Source organism: Balaenoptera ricei, chromosome 1 (genome assembly GCF_028023285.1).
Source record: "Balaenoptera ricei isolate mBalRic1 chromosome 1, mBalRic1.hap2, whole genome shotgun sequence".
Lineage (NCBI taxonomy): Eukaryota > Metazoa > Chordata > Mammalia > Artiodactyla > Balaenopteridae > Balaenoptera > Balaenoptera ricei.
In genome coordinates this window covers 17,251,634-17,271,165 of record NC_082639.1, presented here as the reverse complement: position 1 = coordinate 17,271,165, position 19,532 = coordinate 17,251,634, and the positions used below count along the sequence as shown (strand labels likewise).

The following is a 19,532-nucleotide window of genomic DNA, read 5'->3' as shown; positions in this document are numbered from 1 at the left end:
TGTTTTGTTATTTTCATGGTTGTTTTAGGGTTTCTAGTATACATATTTAACTTATCATTCTACAAGCAATATTATACCACTTCATGAATAGTATAAGAACCTAAAAGAGTATACCTCCATTTCTCTTCTCTTCTTCCTCTCCTGTTTATATTATTTTCTTTCTTCTGCTTACTTTGGTTTTAATTTGATCTTCTTTTTCTGGTTTCTTTAGGTGAAAGCTAAGGTCATGGATTTCAGACCTTTTTCCTTTTCTGATACACATACTTAGTGCTACACATTTCCAGCTAAGCCCTGCATTAGCAGCATCTCACATGTATATATAGATGCAAAATGTATTGTTCTCATACATTATACATCTACATATGCTATAAATTTTCCATTGCTTTGCTATATTTTTTTGTTTGGTCAGTTATCTTTTAAAGAGTTTAAATAATAAGAAAAAATCTTGTATTTCAATCTTCATAATTATCATTTCCAGTGCCCTTATTTCCTTTGTGTAAATCCATATTCCATCTGGTATCATTTTTCTTCTGCCTAAAGGATATTTTAAAAAATATTTCCTACTGTGTGGATCTGCTGGTAATGAATCATTTTGGCTTTGTATATTAGTATATCTTTAAAAGTCTTTATTTCACCTTCATTTTTGAAAAATATTTTTTCTGTAGAATAGAATTCTAGATAGACAATTTTGGGAATTGGTTTTTTCCAGTACTTTAAACATGTGGTTCCACTGACTTCTCACTTGCATTGTCTCTAAGAAGAAATCTGCCGTCACCTTTATCTTTGCTCCTTTGTATTTACATTATGTGTCTATTTTCTTTGGCTACTTTTAAGATTTTTCTCTTTACCATTGGTTTTGAGCAATTTGATTATGAAGTGATGGTGTAGTTATCTTCCTTCTTTCTTGTGCTTGGGGTTCTTTGAGATTCTTGGCTCAATTTGGAAAAATGTCAGTCATTATTTCTTCTAATATTTTTCTTTCTAATATTTCCTCTTTCCCTCATCCATTTTCTCTCCTGCCCTTTAAGGATTCCATTTACTCACATATTAGGGTGCTTGAGGTTGTCCTGCAGATCACTGATGCTCTATTCATTTTTATTTTTGTGTCCTGTTTCCCTTTGATTTTATTTAAAATAGTTTTTATTGATATGTGTTCAAGTTCAGTGATCTTTTCTTCTGCAATGTCTAGTTTGCTATCAATCCCATCCTGTGTATTTTTATCTCAGACACTGTAATTTTAATATATAGCTGTTTCATCTGAGTCCCTTTTTTATATCTTCTATCACTCTACTTAAGATGTTCAATCTTTCTTCCAGTATTTTAAACATATGGAATACAGTTATAACAACTGTTTTATGTCCTTATCTGATAATTCTAACATCTATATCAATTCTTGATTGGTTTTGATTGATTTTTATCTTCATTATGGGTCATATTTTCTTGCTTCTTTGCATGAATGGTAATTTTTTATTTGATGCCAGACATTGTGAATTTTGCCTTATTGAATGCTGGATATTTTTGTATTTCTATAAAAAAATTCTTAATCTTTGTTCTGGGACACAATTTAATTATTTGGAAACAGTTTGATCTTTTCAATTCTTGCTTTGGAGATTTGTTCAGAGAGACCAGAGCAGCATTCAGTATAGGAATAATTATTCCTACTACTGAAGCAAGAGCCTTCTGAGTACTCTACCCAATGCCCTGTGAATTATGAGGATTCTCAGTCTGGTACATGGGAATAGGCACTGTTCCAGACGCTACGTGAGTTCTGAGTACTGTCCCCTCTAATGCTTTGGGGTGTTCTTTCCCTAGTCTTGGGTAATTTCCGCACATGCATATGCCTGTGCAACTTAGAGGACCTTCAGAAGCCCTGAAATTACACACAGAAAGACTCCTGCATGTGCACTTGTCATCTAGGACCTCCATCTTATTTTCCATTGTGGTTCATACTCCATACATCACAGCAACAAAGGCCAAGAGCCCACTCACTCTCCAACCTGGCATCTATGCTGAATCTTAAAAGCAAATCCAATGATAATGACTGAATCAATGATGAATCAGGGCCACTGCAGAACAGCCAGTTGCCATCCTTAGTGACTCACGTTACTCTTACATTTATCACTTATTATTCATCAATACCATTATCAAACTTAACAGAAAATCATTTATTAAGATGAGAAGCCCATGTAGTGTAACAAAAATTTGTTCTTGGCAACCCGACATGGAGTACGAATCTCCCTGAGATGTCAGAAGAGAATCAATTTGCCCCACCATCAATGCCCCAAGCTGAAATTCTTTTTAAACTATACCCTACACCCCAAACAAAATTACATAATCTTTTTCCTTCATTTATCCAATTTTATACTCGTAATGTGCTATATTGATATTGATAGCATTTACTTTTATTTAATATTTTCATATACATAGTGCTATAATGCATTGCTACCTTAAAATGTACTAACTGTAATCAGATTCTTTAAGGAGTCAGTGACCAGAAAGCAAGTTAAGAGTAATCATCACAGGAAAGACTTCTTAACACTCAAGGCTTCCCCACTCCCCCTTTCCTTTGTCCTTAACTCTCTTCTTTCCCTACTCTCTCTGTTCTCCTTCTTTGTTATTCCTTGCCCTTCTCTCCCTGCTTCTCCCACTCCCACCTCAGGTAGAAGTCTGACACCTGGGCTCAAATCCTTGTTCCACATCTTCTTGTTGGGTGACCTTGGTTAAAGTGATTTCTTAACCTCTCAGAACCTCAGTTTCTTCACACATAGAAGAGGGACAATGAAATTTACCTAAGACAGTGGTCATGGTCATGAGGATCAAATGAGATAATATGTATAAAACACCTGGCACATAGTGTGTGCTTAGTCACAGAAGACATTATTTCTCTATTTGATGAACACTTATTGAGCACCTACTATGTACCAGGCCCTGTACTAGGTGCTGGAGATACAGAAAGAAAGGGGTTTGATAGGGGAGATGGATGAACAAACAAATTACACTAAAGCAGAATAAGAGAAATTATAGAAGTCTGAATAAAGTTATCAAAGGACAGGGCTGCCTCTGTGCTGGTGGACTCTCCGTCACTGAAGGGGTTTTAGATGGAGAATGTGGGCACCATTTTATTGCGATGAGAACACATTTATGGTCTGCTGCCTGGTGTCTGGGGATGAGAGTTGGGTAGAAGTTGTGCCTCTGAACTTCAGGTAGAGTTGACTCTATTCCCAGCTTGGGGTGGGGGTAGGGGGTACATGTGACTAAGCCTGGCCAGTTGGAGCATAACATCTTAAGAATTTTGAGGGACTTGAAGATAAGGATCTGGAGCTGCTGGCAGCCATCTTGCCTCCTTATAATGCTGAGAATGAGGCCACCATGGAGGCAGCAGAAGCAAGGGATGTTCCAAGACCAGGCCTTGACAACATGGCTGGAACGGCTGGATCCAGCCATACCTGAAGCCAAACTCTCCTTAAACTTTGAAGTGAACTGAGCCATAAAACCCCCTTTGGTTTTTCATCTAGATCAGCTTAAGTATTTTTTTATATTTCTTGTGGCCAAAAGAGCCCTATAACTGACACAACGAAGATGCTGAGATATTCAGTAAATGTTTGGTGGGGAGGAAGGAGAAAGGCGGAAAGGGATGACCTTTAAGAGCCCTTCCGGCCAGAGGGGCTATGACTTGGGCATTGAAAGGGCTGAATTGGTGGTTGTTTGAGGGACAGAACACCAGAACGGGCAACGCAGTGCCCCTGCATTCCTCCAACTCCAGTTTCCATTCCGGGGCACTTCCTGGTGCATTTAAAAGCGGCCCTGTGTGTGAGTGCCTTCAGGGGGTTTCAAAATAGCCTGAAATATAAACAGACTGGAAACCCACTCCTTCTCTTCCTCTGGCTGCCTTTTCTCTCTCCCTAGAGCAGAAGTGGGGGGCAGGGGCTGCAGAACCTCTACATGGAGGATTTAGAAAACATTTCAAATTAGGTCTCCCTCTTTCTGGGCTTGGCAAACCCACCCTGCCTGGGGGGCTTTTTCCCCTGAGTGCCGGGCCCAGGTGCGTGGGCAGGAAAAAGCAGCCTGCTGTGCTCCGGCTTCGAGTCCTTTGGGTCCCAGGACCTGGCCCTCCCCACCCAGCCTCCAATTTCCAAGGAAAAGGGGTCTGCAGGGAACAAGGAGCCATGAGAAGAGGCTGGTCCCCCTCACTTTCCTGCTGATGGAGCAGACCCTATCACAACATAATTTAGTGCAACAAAAATTTATTAAGCAACTACCCTTGTGCCAACCCTGTGAGCGACCTGGGGTGGACAAAAACAGGGAATTGAAGGCACTTCCATCTGGGGTGCAGGAGATGTGTGAGCTTGCCACAGAACTGCGGTGGCTTGCTTCCAAATGTAGCTCCCAGTATACCTCGTGGTATTCACACCCTGGAGTGGTCCCCTCCTCTGAGTCTGTGCTGGCCTTGTGACTCGCTTCTGACCCACAGAATACAGCAGAAGTGATGCTGTGTGATTGCAGAGAGTAGGTCAGAAGCAGCCTTGCAGCTTCCACCTGCGTCTCTCTGAACACTCGCTCTGGGGGTGCTCACAGCCACCATGCTGCTAGAAGCCCAAGCCACAGGGAGAGGCCGCAGATAGCGTTATGGTTTGAATTGTGTCTCCCCCCGACAATTCCTCTGTTGAAGTCCTAACCCTCAGTACCTCAGAGTTTCCTTATCTGGAAATAAGGTCATTGCAGATGTAACTGGTTAAGATGAGGTCCTACTGAATTAGGCTGGGCCCTAATCCAACATGATGGGTGTCATAAAAAGGGGAAGTTTGGACACAGACACACACACACAGGGAGAACATCAATGAAGATGAAGGCAGAGATCAGGGTGTTGCTCTGTAAGCCAGAGAACACCAAAGATGGCCAGCAAACCACCTGAAGCTGGGAGAGAGGCATGGAACAGTTTCTCCCTCCCATGCCTCAGAAGGAACCAACCCTGCCAATACCTTGATCTTGGACTTCCAGCCTCCAGAACTGAGACAGTAATTACTGCTGTTTAAGCTGCCCAGTGGGGGGAGGACTAAATAGGTTTGGAGAAATGGAGAGAACTGGGGAGATGGGGGGGGCGTCCACATGAAACCCCCCTGAAGGCCTTACCTGTGGGGCCTTTCTCCCTCCCCACTTCTTATGTTGTGAATGCCAGGCCTCTTCTTCTGCACCATTTTGGGGTAAGGCTCAAACAGTTCAGGAAATCTGTGGCTAAAACTGCCCATGAGCTCAGTGTGGATCTGATTTGGGGACATGGGTGTGTCTGGCTCTGAATAAGAGAACCCCTACTCCCCACCCTCGGAGGTGCCAAGCAGAGGGTCACAGATCAGCAGAACCCCCTCAGCCCCCATCCCTGATCCTTACCCCGCGCCCACCCCCACGATGCAAGGCAGCAGCCCCTGTTTACTCACGAAGGGCTTTGCGTTTGTCTTCTGTAGCAGTCTGGGCAGAGGCTCTGCCCCAAAACAAAAAGGCCCGGAGACACGGCGGCCCAGCAGGAAGGGGGCTCGCTTCTCTCTCGTGTCCAGAGGTAGACAGAAGGTCCAGGGTGTGTGGGCCAGCTCCCCACGATTGTCTAGGCTTCCCAGCCTCCTTCTGTCTTGTTGCTCCTCAATTTCCTGAGGAAGAATTTCCTCAATTTCCTCATCGACTTGGTAGAAGCTTATTTCACCAAGCATCAGGGTCCCACCAGCCTCAGGGTCCTGCTCCCCCCGGCAGGAAGGAGAAAGAGAGCATGGTGAGCAGGCAAGTGGCTGGAATCTGAAGGTTGCCCACCTCACTTCCACTCACCTTCCAATGACCTTGCCTTGCTGCAAAGACCGGGAACTGTCTCCAGACGTGCGTATCGGCGCTCAGCCAGAGTCTATTAATAAAAGGAAAAAAAGATGATAAGTGGTGAGGGACAGCTAGTGGTCTCCGGCACAAATCTAATCACCAAGACGGTATTGTCAATCTCACATTCCAGGAGAAGAGGGCTCAGAGAGGGGTAGTGACTTGCCCAAGCTTACCCAGCTAGGAAGCTGCAGAGCCGCACAAAGCCAGGCCTGGCTGGCTGCTGCAGCCACAGCCTTCTGCACAGAATTCAGACCCCGTTACAGTGTTGAGGTGGGGTGCAGGGGTCTTCCTATATCTTAGCCGTCCTGGGTCTGCCAATCTCTGAGACTTCCACCCTCAGCCTTGGATAAGCGGCTGAACGGCTCTGAACCTCAGCCTTGCCATCTGTTTAATGGGGTAATAGTTGTTGTTCATAAGGTTGTAGTGAAGAAGAGATGAAGCAGAGAAGGGGTTCGGTACAGAGCAAGGAACAGAGCAAACATTCAATCATTGCTAGTTATTATTGTTAGCAGAGCCACCTTGCTGCACCCCCTGCTGCCACACCAGCTATTTTAAAGAATTTGTAATTCTGCCAGCCCACTGCAGTTTTGCCCTTATGCACCTTCAGAAGTTGTATTAGTTATCTGTTGCTGCATTAACAATAGTACCACAAACTTTGTACCCTTAGAACGACACACATTTATTATCTCAGAGTTTCATGGGTCAGGAGTCTGGGCACAGCTTAGCTGGGTCCCCTGGAGGGCTGCAATCACAGTGTTAGCCGGGGCAGGGAGCTCATTGCGGGAGAAGGATCCACTTCCAAGCTCACATGGTTGTCAGCAGGATTCAGCTCCATCTGGGCTGTCTTGCTGGCCATGGAGGCCATCCTCAGCTCTCACCACACGGGTCTCACCTTGGACAGCTCATGACATGGAAGCTTGCTCCATCCAAGCTAGCAAGGGAGAGAGTCTAGCAAGAAGCAAGCCAGGATCTCATGTAACATCATCATGGAAGTGATATCCCATCACCTCTGCTGTACTTGGTTGGTTAGAAGCCAGTTCCATTCGAGGGGAGGGGATGACACAAGGCATCAGAGCAAGAGGCAAGGATCACTGAGGCCATCTTGGTGTTTGCCCACCCAGAAGTCAAGGTCACAACAATTGATGAGTGGACAGCTGCCTGGGACCATGGTGTCAGAGGAAAATGAAACCATACTGAGGTGTCCAGAGACACAGAAAATAAGAGCTACCATTTATTGAGCACCTACTATGCACCAGGCACTGTCTAAGTGCTTTAGACATATTTGCTCATTTAATCTTTATAACAACCCTTTGAGAAAGGGGTTCTGAGTATCTATTTAGAGAAGAGGCCCAGTGAGACTCAGAGAGATTAAGTGACTTGCCCAAGGTCACACAGCAGAGAGGCAGCCAAACTGAGATTCAAGCTCAGGCCACCTCACATCAAAGCCCTGGCTCTAAACCCTGATGGTGCCTTGTCTGTGTCAGCCAGCTGAAAAAAGATTGGAATCAATGACTGCTGAATCTGGACTTTTCTCTAAAAATAAAAGTAAAGGTCAGGCCCCATCACATGAGGAAAGATGAAAGAATTGGGTGTGTGTGATGAGAGAAGAAAAGGAAAAAGAGGTCACAGTTGCTGACTTCAGACCTCAGAGGGCTTGTCTCAGGGAGGAAGGACCCTTTTTCTGGATGGCTCCAAGGCATGACGGGGGAGGGGCAAACTCTGGAGAGCAGGGGGAGGACCGTGGTGGACCCCAACCCAGGCCAGGGTCTTCCCCCTTCTTGTGGAAGGAAAGACTCGTGAGCTTGTCTTTGCAGCTGAGCAAATATTTCTGCTTCCCCTTCGCAGGCTGGAATCGGCCTCTTCTCCAGCCAGCTCCGCGGGCCTTCAGAGCAGCGGCCTCGAGCTGTGAGGTGGAGGTCATCCCGGCCACCCCGACCAGATGGGACCAAAGAGGAGACCGCCGGGCGCAGGTCGGAGGGCACTGCTGACATCCCGTCTCCCTCTTCTGGGCCTCATCACCTGGACGACAGCAAGGGACTCCGGGGTCTCCCCTCCTGCCCATTCTCCCTATGGCAGCCGAGCAGTCTTTCTACAACTTAAAGCCAACAAGGTCACCCCACCCATACTCAAACCCTTCCATGGGCCCCTGCTGTCCTTGGGATAAATTTAACTCAGCCTCAAGGAGCTACATGATAAGGTCCTTCAATCCTCCCAGGTCTGACCTCCAGATGCTTCTCCCACCAGCTCCCATCCGACCTTCCAGGCCTCCTGAACAGTATGCGGGTCCCCACACCCCACACTATCCCGAACCTCCGTGCTCACTCTGCCTGAACCGCCCTTCCACCTAGAGCACTCCTATACATCCTTTAAGAATCAATTCAAACACAACCTCTTCTGGGAAGCTTTCCCAGGCTCCCTCCGATGGAGTTGCTTCCCCTGCTCTGTGCCTAATAGAAGCAGACATTTGTTGAGCACTGGCTCTGGGCCAGGCCATGTGCTCAGTGTTGTACATACATGAGCTTACTAAGACCTCCCCACTTTTATCAGCATTTTTTCACCCCCAGTTTCCAAAGGAAGAAACAGGCACAGAGAGATTAAATACTTTATTCCAGGGCACACAGCCAGGAAGTAGTAAAGCCAGGACAGGAACCATCTCTGTCTGACTTCACAATTAGTGCTCCTTGTTGTTTACTTGTATATGTGTCGAAACAAAGTAATTCATGCAAATGGTAACAAATATATTAGTAGCAAAGAGCAAAGAAATAAAAGAAATGGTCTCTCCCTCTCTCCCCACTCCAGCTACATCATCCAGAAAACTTTTTTGAAGTTTTGAGAGCACAAATTTTTAATGGTTAAGAGTTGGTTAAGGACTCTGGGAGCCAGACATCCTAGGGTTTACATCCAGTACCCACCCCTTACAGTTACTAACATCTCTGTGCCTCAGTCTCCTCATCCCTGAAATGGGAGTGATGATGATAGCATCTACCTTGTAAGACTGTTCAAGGATTCAGTGAATCGATGCACACTTAGAACAACACCTGGTATGTGGTGAACACTCAGTAGGATTGATTATCATGATTTCTTATTTTAGTTCTTCTGGTTGTTTCCTCCATATATATCCATATGTATAACACTTCTATTTCTTCGTGTGTCAACTTTAGACAATATCTCTTGACTCCTCACCATTAAAGGTGAGACTTTCTCTTAAATATCCCCATCTTCTCACCCTTCTTCATGATGCTTGATGGTTACACAATTTTCCTTCTCCAATTCAATGTCCACAACTCCACTCTACATCACTGCCCTTGGCAAGGACATATTTGCACATCAGATTGTCCACTCAACTTGAGTCCTGGAAAGTGGGGACCCAGGTGGGGCATCTTTACATCCCAGCACCAGACACAGAACTTGGCACAGGCCGAGGGGTCAGCTCTGCTTCCCGAATGCATAAATATTTCAGACAAGGGAATGGAAGGCCAGCAAAGGAAAACGGTTGAGACAAGGACAAGATCCTCAGACTTCCAGACCTTTCCACTCACTTCATGGAACAAATTAGGTTGTGGCATTCTCAAGTTTCAGTTATGTCAGTGCAAGAGGCTCAGCCCAGGTGGACACAGGCAGGAACCGTCCTAACCCACTAGCAGGACCCCTTGGCCACAACCTCTGGCCAAAGACAGGGAAAAGGCAAGTTTTGAGGCAAACAGTGCTGGACTGTTCTCCGGAAGCTGGGAGCTGCTATCCAAATCTCCCGCCCCAAGACCAAACTGGGGAGGAGGTGCCTCGCTGGGCAGGGGGCCAGTGAGAGTCTTTTCCTCTCCTCTAAGGTTTGGGGGAGGTGTCCCTTATGTGGGGATGGAAACAGAGCCGCAAGGGCCAAGGAGAAGCTCGATCCAACAAAGCTGCCCAAACACCGGCACTGAAGGGCCATCTTGCGGAAAAGACCAGAAACCGGCTGCCCACAGAGCTCAGCCCCATGGCAGGGCAACTGCCACCTGCTTCTGCACATGGCCACATAGCCAGACGCCCTGAAACGGCTCAGAATATGATCATCAGCGAGGAAGGGCTCCTCACACATTCCAGGGCAGATTTTGAGAGCTGGAAATTTCCACGGCGAGGAACTGTGCTGGAGAAAGACTCCAGAACCAGGCAAGTGTAGGGGATCACGCCCAGGTGAGCATGTGGGGCAGATATTTTCAACCATTTCTTGAGCAAAAAAAAAAAGACCTTTTTTTTCCTTATGGAATATTCCATTGAAACTGAATATGTGAAGTAAGTAGTAACAGTAGCTGGTATGTTATTAAACATACTGTTCACCACAGGCTAGTGCTTTGCTAAGCATTTTGTGGCACACATTCCTTCAAGCCCACAGCAACTCTGAAGTATCTTCATTCCCATGTCAAGATGGGGAAACTGAGGCTCAGAGGGATTAAAGGACTTGTTCAAGGTCATACAATCCTGTAGGTCATGCATACAGGATTTAAACCCAGGCAGCATTGTTCCAGAGCCCGTGCTTCTTACATATTACACTAAATAAAGCCACTCTGTTTAAAATAGGCATGGTAGCAGGGGAGGGAGGTGAACCCTTGCACTCAGCTGCCCCCCAACCATTCCCAAATCCCGACAACCCTTGACATACCTCTACTGAGTGTCAAGGCTCTCAGGGACACAGCTTGAAAACCACCGTTGTCGGGCAATTAGGTGGCATCTCAAAGGCCTGGTCAAACCCTGTTCTTCTCAGATGAATCCTGTGACCTGGTTGGTCCTCCCCAGGGTACTCTGAGGGCCCCCAGGGCTCGGGTACTGAGATAACTATGGGTACCAGGAAGCAGGGCAATGCCAGGAGAAGCACCCAGACTCGGGAGACAGTGAGGCTTGAGGTGCAGTCCTGCCACTGCCCGGCTCTGGCTCAGGCTGACAGAAGCAGAGAGGGAACTAGAAAGAGAACAGGCTGCTCTGAGCCGACATGAGGCGGGAGAAAGGAGCTCAGGAGTGGCAGGTCCCTGGGGGCTCAGGAAGGCTGGGAGTCGGGGGAGCAGGGACTCTGCCTGTCATGTGCATCGCTGTTCCCAGGGCCCCCAACCTCTGTGCCTGGCCTGGGGCGGTGCTCCCAGGTTAGCCACCAACTGAATAAATAAATGAGCATCTGGTAGCAGGAAAAGGCTGATAAGGACATCGTTACAACCATGACACAAAAGAAAGAAAAAAATCCCCAACTGTTGTTGACTGGTTTTGAACCACCACTCAAGGCTCAAAGACTCAGCAGAGCGCTGTCACCTGGTCAACTTGGGGTCGTATGCTACACCAGGGGAGGGAGACAATGGTGGTGGCTCCCTCTATTCTGGGGGAGGGAGGGGAGCACCTAGGATTAGCCCCCACTGCCACCTTCACCACCAAGATGACACACAAAGGGCAGGGGCCATTCACCAACAACCAACTCTGGCAACCAACCCAACAAATGTCTGCTATAGCTGCCTAATAATGTTGGTAGTGATAATCATACTGACATTGGCGCTACTTACTGAACGTAATACATCCCAAGACAGTGCTAAGCACCTGCCATGCATTATCCTACTGATTCTTCATAACAGCCTTACAGTTATTACCCCCATTTTACAGATGAGGAAACTGAGGCTCAGAGAGACAAGTAACTTGGCTAAGGTCACGCGATCAGTGGGCGGTGATAACAGAACTCAGGACTGTTGGATTCCGAGGCCGTGTTCCCAACCACTACGACGTATTGCTTTCTCCTTCTCCATGATGCTGTGTGACCTTCAGCAAGTGACTCAGGCTCTCTGACCCTCAGTTTTCTCAGTTGTAAGGTGAATAGTAACTTTGTCCTCACAGGGTGGTTGTGAAGTGTCGAGGAAATAGCCTGGTACATCACGGGCTGCTGGTTAGTGGAGCCAAGCCGAGCAGCCCCCAACATTGCTCCTGTTCTGAGCCCCCTGATGTGATGCCCAGAGAACTTAGCAAACACTCACTGCTTGCCTGGTCAGTGCCTGGGCTCTCTCGCTGTACGGGCTCAGACAAGTCACTTTCTGGCCTGGGCCTCAGTTTCCTCATCTGTCAAAGGAGGGGTTGGTGGAGGCGACCTCCAAAGGCACCGAAGCGTTGACATCCAATTTTAAGCAGCAAAGTACCAGTGGCTCAGCTTCGGCAGGCAGTCCACACAGGCTTCACGATGTCCTCAGAACCAGCCAAATGAATGCTGTAAATTTCCCCTCCTCCGAGGACCTCTCTCCTTCCACACCCTCCTTCTCGAAGGCTCACACTTTCTCTGCTTTCAGAGAGATGTTTTTCAAGCTTCCCGTGTGGGTGCCTAAGCGACAGCGGTGTGCAGAAGCCCAACCCCAGCGGTAACCCCCGGCGGAAAGTGAGTGGGAAGAAACGTGCAGGATGGAGGCGCCAAAGAGGAGGCCTCAGCCCTGATCTCCCAGCAGAGAGCTGGGGGTGGAGGCTGAAGACGGGGCCTTGGGGGAGTCCAGCAGGTCCTCCGAGAGGGCCTCACTGGGACTATTCATAGCCCAGGATCGTCACCGGAACCTGGCAGGCGGGGGCAGGCACCAGAAGTGATCTTGCTTGTTTGTGGCACAAACACAGGCTGAGTTGTTAATGCTGCTCTTCCTTCCACGCCCTCACTCAGCCTCAGACCAAATACCATCTGTCCTGGAGCCTGAACGGGTGTCCAAGACCCAGAATGCGGTCTGTGAGCTGTGTGCAGTCAAATGAGCACTGAATTTCGAGTGGGGGATACATCTGTGGGATTTGGCAAGATACTGAACGGGGCTGCTGTGTGTGGTGTTTCAGAGTGTGCACTGAACAAGGGCATCTGGGGTGACGAGGTGAATCCATCGTGTGCTCTGCTTACCAAGCAGCAATCACTCAGAGGGGCACATTTTTCTAATACATACAAAGGTGCTCTATGAGCTAGCAGATGTCCTGACCCTGAACTTGAGTTTCTGCCTCTGTAAGGACCCACTCGTTTTCTCCTACAGGGATATGGTGAGGACATAGTCATATAACCTATGTGAACGCACCTAATCGTTATTTGTAATGAATTATCATTATTTATTTACACAAAGCTTTGTTCCACAAAGGCAGATTATGAAATTTCATATGATTAAATAGGATATAGGCATACACACAATTTTATACACTGAATGAATGAGGGAAGGCAAATATGAGGCATCTGCACCAGTACTTCCCTTCCTGTGCCTATAGCAGACATCACTAATCAATGCAATCCATGATGTGCATTGTCCACATCCTGAAAGTCAGGTTCCACCTTGGTACAAAGGAAACGAGAAATTGGTTAGTAGAGGGTTGTATCTTACCTGCTCCACAGTAAGTGTTCAACAAATGATAATTATTATAATTTGGAGCCAGTGGAGGAGAGCAGGGGAAGGAGCTGGATCAGGGGGTCCTGCACTGTTGTGTTTTACAGTTTTAGCCCTGAGCTTCATGGTGGGCAAGGCAAAGAAGTAAACACTCAGGCATGCACACACATGTACACACACAATCGGTGTCTGTAAAATAAAATTATACCAGTTTCTCAGACTTCACACAAATCACTTACACTGAATTCTAAGTGAATTTTTCCTGTGGTCCTTTTAGCGGGGCCATGCAATAAATCAAACATCCTCAACAGCAGCCTGGAGTAAGCACACTGGCAGGTTCTGATGGGTGACTCCACATCGAGCAAGCCCAGGATATAAAATCCAAGCTGAGTCCCATGAAAGCACATGGAAGCCTTGTCCCCACCCACACCCAGCTCATGGGAAGGGTGCTGGGAGTAACAGGAGACAAACCTCCTCCCCACTTTCTGGTGTTGGGGAGCAGACCTTCAAATGGCCCCCCAAGCCCTTCTCTAGATGAGGAGACCCTGAGAGGTAGGGAAGAGCCCCAGGTTCCCACCTCCAAGCCCGGGAGTATTTCTGTTGCCCCCCCACTGCCTGCCTAGAGGTTGCTTCCCACATGGCAGGACTTTCAGGTCCAGCCTGACCCATCAGCAGGCTGGGTGGTCACCTCCAAGTCCCATGACCCAGCCCTCCGAGCAACACCCACCTAGAGTTCCACTATGGGAGGGCAAGGCTTTGGGCTGGGCTGCCCCAGGGAAGCCCTTTGCAAATACAAGTACCCACGGGAACACAGATCCGGAATGTGCTCCTAAGGCTTGATGGGGGTGTGGCAGCGCTTGAGCAGACCTTTGAGAATGGGCCCCTCCTGCCCCATAGCTTGGAGGGACAGACAAAGCATAAGCAAATCCCCGCCCTGCTGCTTACTAGCTGTGTCCTTAGGAAAGTTATTTTACCACCTCTGAGCCTTACTCCCCCTATCTGGAAAGCCAGGTGAATAACTGAACCCCTCATGGAGCTGTCGGGTGGCCCGAGTGAGACCAGACGCTTCACACAGTTAGTGGTTTATGATTCACGCCGCTGTCACTACCAAGGGTAGCTGACTCCTGGGTGCTGGGCAGAGTTCTGGAGTTGGACAGACCTGAGTTTGAAGCCTGGCTCTGATGTGACTGGCTAGGAACTTTCTGAGCCTGTTTCCCCATTCATTACGTGGGAAGCAGGGCTATTCCAAAGACCAGCAGCCCGTGAGGGTCCCAGTTTGGCCCCGCAGAAGCTGGGAAGCCCAGGGGAGCCTGCGCCTCATCTGGAGGAAGGCAGGGGGCCCAAGAGGGCCTAAGGCCGCAGCGCTCACCAGCAGCTCCCTTCCCGGGCCTGGGCCCGGGGAATGTGTAGGAGGGAGGTCCGGGGAGGGGGCCCTGGAGTTGGGGGGGCGGGAATAGCCTTGGCGGGCGGGCGGGCAGCACGGTGACCCAGGAGGGAGGGAGAGCTTGGCTCTAAGCTCATCACTCAGCAAGCTGTCTCCCCCAGGCCCGGAACCCTGGCGGCCTGTCCTCCCCACTTCCTGCGTGCTGGGTCAATATTGTGATTTCCACCGTGCCGCCCGCCTGGGACGGCCTGGTCCTGCGCGCCGCCCAGGGTCACGGGGCTGGGGGGAGACAGGGGTACGGAGAGGTCACTCGCTGCCTGGAAGATGACTCAGGACCTGAAGGCGGAAGGCGGCAGGCGGCGTGGCCGAGAGCCAGGAGCCCCGGCGCAGCCTCACCTCCACCGTCCCCTCCCGGTCCACGAAGACATCACCGGCGCTGCAGGGGCTGGAGGCCCAGGAGCCAACCCCACATATCAGAACTGGAAGGACGCCCTATCAAGACCCATGTATGGGCTTCTTCCATGTAAACGGAGGAATCCACTGAGGTCCGGAGAGGGGCGGGATCACGGGGCCAACGTCACGCGTTGCGTTTGTGGCTGAAGTAGGACCTGCATCTCATCTCCTAACTTCAAATCCAGACCCAGCCCACATGTCCTAGCCTCCCTCCCCAGGCTGGTCCACCTCCTGTCCTCCCCATCAGCACTCAGAACATCTTCCTCCTACACCTCTGCGGAGCAGAGGAAAAGAGAACAAGACCCATTCCGACCCAAGAATGTTGGAGCCAGGCTTCTCCAGCGGTGAGAGGCCATGCGAGGACACTGGTGGTTCTGGAGACAGTGTTAGAGGCGCCAGCTCTGAGAACAAGGGGCCTGTGGTTTCATTTCCACCTGTGAGCTCTTCGTGTCAAGACTCAGTGTGGACGGCACCTCCTCCCGCAGTCCCTCACCATCCTCCCACCAAGCAAGCTGCTCTCTGTCCTGCCACCTCTCACAGCCCACGTCCGCCTCGCCAGCACCTGCGGGAAGGGGCCGTGGCTGTTCGCCCAGCCGAGTACCAAGGCCGTCCCTGGTGCTCAGCTGGCACCAGCTGAGTAAAGGAAGGAACAGGCGAATGAATGGGTTCATGCCCTGTGTTCCCACATCACATGAATACCACGGGGCAGAAGCTCCACTCCTCCCAGTATCACTTCTCCTGGAACATCTTCTTCTTCTTCACCTGGCTATCTCCTGCTCTTCCCTTAGGTCTCTGCTTAGTGACAGCTAAGGCTTGGAAGCCCTCCCTGATGCTCTGACCTCGGGGAAATGTAAGGGCTTGTTTAATGCTCTTGCCCTCTAGGCTGAACTAGGACTTGAGTCCCCATCTGTGAGTGAGACAAGAGACACTTGTCTCATCACTGTGTCTCTAGCTCAGGCCTTGGTGCAGGGTTGATGCATGATGATAAATGAATGAATGACTGAATGGATTCCTCTTGGAATCTGGCCCATACTGGGACTCAGTTAATATTGGCAGATGGCAATGGTGGTGATGGTAGTGGTGGCTGAGGCAGGTATCACTTGCTCCTTTCTGTCCAGCAGCCCCCACATGGCTTCCTTTGTCCAATATCAGCCACCCCATCTCCTCTGGGAAGTTGCCCTTCCTCCAACATGACTTCATCAATCACTAAAATCACACAACCCAGAGTTGGTCAATGATTGCACCCCACTGACCTGGCAGCAGTGATTGGTCCAAAAGTGGGCACATGACCCCAACAAGGCCAGTCAAAGTCCTTCCTTGGGACTGACATGGATCCCGGAGAAGGTAGCTCTCTTGTTTTGGACTGAGGTCGCCAGGCTGGGCTGCTGCTGGCCAAGGGAGACAATGAGGCCAACCCCGAAGGGAAGCAGAGACAAGCAGAGGTGAGTGATGGGCACAGAGAATCCTGGTGGCCCTGAGCCCTGGTTTCAGACCCCCAGGTCCTCCTCTGGCCTCTTCCCGGGCCGTCAAATTCCCTTTTCACTCAGGCCGATGTGATGTGGGCTGCTCTCACTTGTAATGGAAAGAATTCTGAATCACATTAACCCAAGGAGAAAACAGTGAGAGGAACAGGGTGGGTCCAATTGGAGACACAGATGTTGAGCAGCGATAGGCCAGCAGACTCAGGGAGATGTAGGGATCTCCTGCTAAGGGCAGAGCAGAGACCCACTGGCCCCACCGCAGGCAAAGCTGAAGGACAAGAGTTTGCACAGAAGGAGGGACCTGGGGTGGGCTTGCTGCACTTTCACTGCAAATAACAGAAATCCAACTTAAACTGACTTAGCAAGCAGGAAGGGGAATTCGTTAGCTCACATAACTAAAATGTCCATGGGTCTCTGGCTTCAGACATGGCTGGATCCAGGTGCCCAGCTCCTGCTGGCAGGTATCCGTCTCTCCTCAAACGATGGCAGCTTTGGGCTTCCATCCTGACAGCAACCTCAGCTGAAAGAGAGCACCTCTCTCCTCATCACTGCAGCAGAAATCCCAGAATTTAATCGGATTGGCTTTGTTTCAGTCTCATGCCCACCCCTAAGGCAACCCTCAGACGAGGGGAATGTGGAGCTCCCAGTGGCCAGGCCTGCACCCCAGGTAAACCCCTCCCAAATCAATGACCCAAAAGTGGAGGTGGAGAGGCTCCCAGAGGTGCTGCTGCTGTCGGGGAGGGGGGTGCACGCGCGGGGCAGGCAGAAGCAGCGTGTCCGCTGATCTCGGGAAGAGGTCTTTGGCTGGAAGCCGCTCCCCACGGGAAGGAGGGCCTGAGGGAGGGGACAGGAGCTCTGTGGGGAAAAAGACAGCCTTCCCCTTGGCCGGGTTGGCCTTTGGAGGAGGGGGGACATCCCCCATGAAGGCAAGAGGATGGATGGGAGGACCCCTCGGTTACTCCCAGCCCTGGAAGTCTCTGGTTTGCAGCCATGACGCCAATTGTCTGCAGCCAGACACATTCCTGGACTTGGCTGAAAGGGCGGAGATGAGAGTCAGGCATCTAGAAGCACCTCCGATCCCCACATCTGTGCTCTCCAAACGCGGGAGGGGGCCAATCATGTGTGCGCTCGGAGAGAATCGCAGCCGACCCGCCCAGGACGCCTGGGTTTGTCAGGTTGCTGGAGAGAGTCAGTGGCTTCCGGGTTGTCAGAAGAAGGCTACATTCCAGGGCCAGGGTGGTCTAGGGTGGTCTCCAGGGCCCCCTCGGGAGGAGGCTGCAGATGGGAGGCTCAGAAATCCCCTGCCCTATGCTTGGAGAAAAACGGGGAAAAGCTCTCCTGTCACTTTAAGGCCGCCACTGTGCCCGTACTTTACAGTAAGGACCCTGCCTCACCCTCACATCACCCAGTTCCCCCTGCCTGGCTTCCCACAGCCGGGCACCTCCCCGTAACTCCCTGCTGCCCCTGCACGTCTGTTTTTAAAGCCAAGAATGGACACATCGTCAAGAGAGCTGCACACCTCCTCGTGGCTGAGACTCAGTGCTTCTCTGAGACTTAGTTTCCTCAAATGTGCGAGGGGGGCAGACCTTCCCTGCAAACCCCTCGGGGACGCTAAGATGATCAAATGGACTGAAGCTGTGACCAGGCTTCGGAAACGATAAAACCTCTCACCAGGGTGAAGTATACTAACCTCCAGCGTGGACACCTGGGGGAGGTCTGAGATCCCCCAGTGCGTCTTCTCTTGGAGATGCGGTTTAGGGAGAGGGGTGAGTCTATGTCTGGTCTGGAGGCAGGAGGATGGACAAGATGATGTCTTGAAATCCTTCCAAGCCTTCAGTTGTCTGGCCCAGTCCATATATGACGTGGTCAGACTTTAACTTCCCACAGGACTGGTCCCCTAGCCCCTTGTCATCTCTCCAGCATGTGCCGAGCATGTAATAAAAGTGCAGAGAACACCTGCCCAGGGAGCCGAAGGTCACAAGGGACACCTCCTCTTGCCATCCCATCCAATCCATCAGCTGGTCCTATTGACGCTCCTCCACTGTCGCTCTTGGATCCACCCACTTCTCACCACGTCCATGGCTACTGGCCTGGACCAAGCCACCCTTTCTCTCTTGGATGCCTGTCCAGCCTCCTCTGTCTTCCTGCATCCATTCCTGCTGCCCTAGCATCCTTACCCCACAGAGCAGCCAGAGTGATTCGACAAAACAAATAACAAATTATATATATAATTATAACAATTCCTTCCAATGGCTTCCCATTACTCTTAGAAAAATATCCAAACTCTTGACCAAGGAGAAAAGATGATCTAATATTTTGGGGTTTTTTAATTGTGTTAAAATACACATAACATAAAATTTACCCTCTTACCCATTTTCAAGTGTACAGTTCAGTCAGGCTAAGTACATTTAGATCACTGTGCATCCAATCTTCAGAACATTTTCATCTTCACCAGCTAAAACTCCACACCCATTGAACAACAACTCCCCATTCCCCCACCCCTAGGCCCTGGCAACCACCATTCTACTCTTTGGCTCCATGAATTTAACTATTCTACGTACCTCATGTAAGTAGAATCATATAGTATTTGTCTTTTTGTGACTGGCTTAGTTCACTTAGCATAATGTCTGCAAGGTTCATCCATGTCGTAGCATGTATCTGAATTTCCTTCCTTTTTAAAGCTGAAATAGTCCATTGTATGGACATAGCACATTTTGTTTACCCATTCATCCATCGATAGACATTTGGGTTGCTTCCACCTTTTGGCTGTTGTGAATAATGGTGTTATGAACATGAGTATACAAGTATCTCTTTGAGTTCTGCTTTCAATTCTTTTGGATATATAACCAGAAGTGGAATTGCTGGATTGCATGTTAATTCTATTTTTAATATTTTAGGAATTGCTACACTCTATTCCATAACACCTATACCATTTTACATTTCCACCAAAGTGCACAAGGGTTCCAATGTCTCCACATCCTCACCAACTCTGGTTGACTTCTGTTTTTTTGACAGTAGTCT

The 19,532-nt window shown here is 49.4% G+C and overlaps 1 long non-coding RNA gene across 3 annotated transcripts in view; it reads right to left on the bottom strand.

Moving 5' to 3' along the window:
- Nucleotides 1–5,591: 5,591 nt before the first annotated feature.
- Nucleotides 5,592–19,532, bottom strand: part of LOC132360635 (uncharacterized) — a 38,577-nt gene continuing 24,636 nt past the window's right edge. For 2 of the 3 annotated variants that reach the window (XR_009501135.1, XR_009501136.1), the window contains exons 4-5: nt 16,284–17,031; nt 12,951–13,141 (exon numbers count right to left, since the gene is read on the bottom strand). This is a non-coding gene — a long non-coding RNA (uncharacterized LOC132360635). Of the gene's footprint in view, nt 5,724–5,811; nt 5,885–12,950; nt 13,142–16,283; nt 17,032–19,532 lie in introns of those variants that run through there. The other variant, XR_009501140.1, reaches the window with a different exon arrangement.